Source organism: Palaemon carinicauda, chromosome 6 (genome assembly GCF_036898095.1).
Source record: "Palaemon carinicauda isolate YSFRI2023 chromosome 6, ASM3689809v2, whole genome shotgun sequence".
In the NCBI taxonomy this organism is placed as follows: domain Eukaryota; kingdom Metazoa; phylum Arthropoda; class Malacostraca; order Decapoda; family Palaemonidae; genus Palaemon; species Palaemon carinicauda.
This window is the reverse complement of record NC_090730.1, coordinates 53,843,394-53,845,893: the sequence shown is the minus strand read 5'-3', so window position 1 is coordinate 53,845,893 and position 2,500 is coordinate 53,843,394.

The window sequence follows — 2,500 nt, the reverse complement described above, 5'->3', positions numbered from 1 at the left end:
ATGGCTACTCCGGTTAAGGACTTGTACGGTTTTGTGAAGCCAAGGAGGGGCTGCAGAGAGTTCGTGTTTGCCAATGATATTGTCAAACACGAGCCCAGGAAGTTGATCACTTCCTGTATCTGGGGTAATGACCTCTTCCTAAAGGAAGAAGTCCAAGAGGTAGTCGCTAAAGCCCCCAAGGATAATAGGAACCTTGTCCAAAAGTGAGACATCTCTTCCAAGAGAAAATCATCCCCTGATGCTGGTCCCCAACCTAAGAGTAAGACGAAGAAGCCAAGACTGCCTCCTCGAACTGTACAACATCCTACGGTCACCATGACCTCGGTGCCCCAAATGGTTGCTCAGCCACAAACCACTTTCCGGGTGGTGCCTCAACAGGTGGTAGCCGAGTCACTAGCATTCAGCCCAGGTTTTGAGAAGCACACCACTACCTTTCGCCCTAAAGGTAGAGGATCTAGACGAAGTGGATGTGGTCAGGGTGGCAAACCCTCCGGATCATCCAAGTAATAAGATGCTCCAGGTAGGAGGAAGACTTCTCCACTTTCGGGATCGTTGGACCTTCGATCCCTGGGCCCACAGCCTAATGAAGAATGGATTAGGATGGAAATGGAACAAATCTCCACCTTCACTTCCTCAATTCTTCCAACACTCCATCCCTGATTAAAAGAATATACCTTAGAACTCTTGAACAAAAAGGTTATAATGAAAGCAATGTCCATCAAATTCAAGGGAAGGCTGTTTTGTATTCCCAAGAAGGACTCAGACATACTCAGAGTCATTCTAGACTTGTTTCCACTCAACAAGTTCATCGAGAACAACAAGTTCCTGATGTTAACCCTACAACACATTACAACACATAAGGACCCTGCTACCAAAAGGGGCGTACACAGGCTCAATAGACCTGGCAGATGCTTATTGGCACCTTCCAGTTAGCCGCCCCCTCTCCTCCTACATAAGATTCAAGCTAGGGAAGACAAAGTTTGTCTTCAGAGCCATGCTCTTCAGACTAAACATAGCCCCAAAGGCAGTCCTACAACAGCTACGCTTAGAAGGCATTCAGGAAGCTGCATACCTGGACGACTGGCTGGTGTGGGCAACATCCAAGACTGCTTGTCTGAAGGCAGCCACAAAGTTGATCCAGTTCCTGGAACATCTGGTCTTCAAGATCAACTACAAGAAGTCTCGCCTCTCTCCAGCTCGAGACTTTCAATGGTTGGGAATCCATTGGAACTTGCAGTCAAACCGCCTCTCCATTTCACCAAAGAAGAGGAGAGAGATTGCGGGTTCTATCAAGAGACTACAGAAATCCAACACGATTTCAAGACGCCAACAGGAAAGAGTACTGGGCTCTCTCCAGTTCGGAGCAGTAACAGACCCAGTGCTAAGAGCACAGCTAAAAGATGCGTCAGGAGTCTGGAGAAGATACACATCAAACGCTCGAAGAGATCAACAGAGACCGACGCTGACCTTACTGCTATCGCTTCTGAGGCCGTAGTCGAAGGTCAAGAGCCTAGCAAGGACTATTCCCTTACAACCACCTCAACCATCGGTAGTCATCCACACGGATGCCTCAACGTAAGGATTGGGAGGTCATTCCCATTAAAGGAAAGCTCAAGGACCAGGTCATCCCAGTTCAAGACCTTTCAAATCAACATTCTGGAGGCCATGGCAGTCCTCCTGACGTTGAAAAAGCTATCCCCTCACAGATCACCCCACATCAAGTTGGTCTTGGACAGCGAAGTGATAGTGAGATGTCTGAACCGACAAGGCTCGAGATCTCCCTACATCAACCACGTGACGTTGACCATCTTTTGCTTGGCAAGAAAGAAAAGATGGCATTTATCAGCAGTTCACCTACAAGGGTTCCGCAATGTGACGGCGGACTCTCTATCCAGGCGAAAGCTTATAGAGTCAGAATGGTCCCTAGACGCAAACTCATTCTCCTTCATCTTGGAAAAAGTCCAAGAACTGCACATCGACCTCTTTGCAACGAACAACAAGAAGAAACTACCTCGATACCTTGCCCCAAACGAGGACCCTGCGGCAGAAGCGATGGACACCATGCCCCTCGATGGGAACAGTAGAAGTCATATCTCCTACTGAATGTCCTCAACAAGCTGACATCCTTCAAGGGAACAGCCGCAGTGATGGCCGCCAAGTAGCCCAAGAGCAATTGGTTCCCTCTGGTGATAGAACTGAGGCTGAGGCTGTTTCCTCTATCGAACCCATTTCTATACCATCTGGTTCAGAAGTCGACTGTCTACGCTTCATCACTGCGAACCCAAAATCTTCATCTTATGATTTTATCGCCTTAGCAGTAAAGAAAAGGTTTGGGGTATAGAAACACAGCATCGACTTTATAGAAAAATACAAGTTAAAAATCAACCAGAAGACAATACTAATCGGCTTGGAAGAAGTGGGTCTCCTTTGTTAAAGCAAAAAACCCGACAGAAATCTCAATAGACTTCTGCCTGTCCTGCTTCATCCACCTTCACGAACA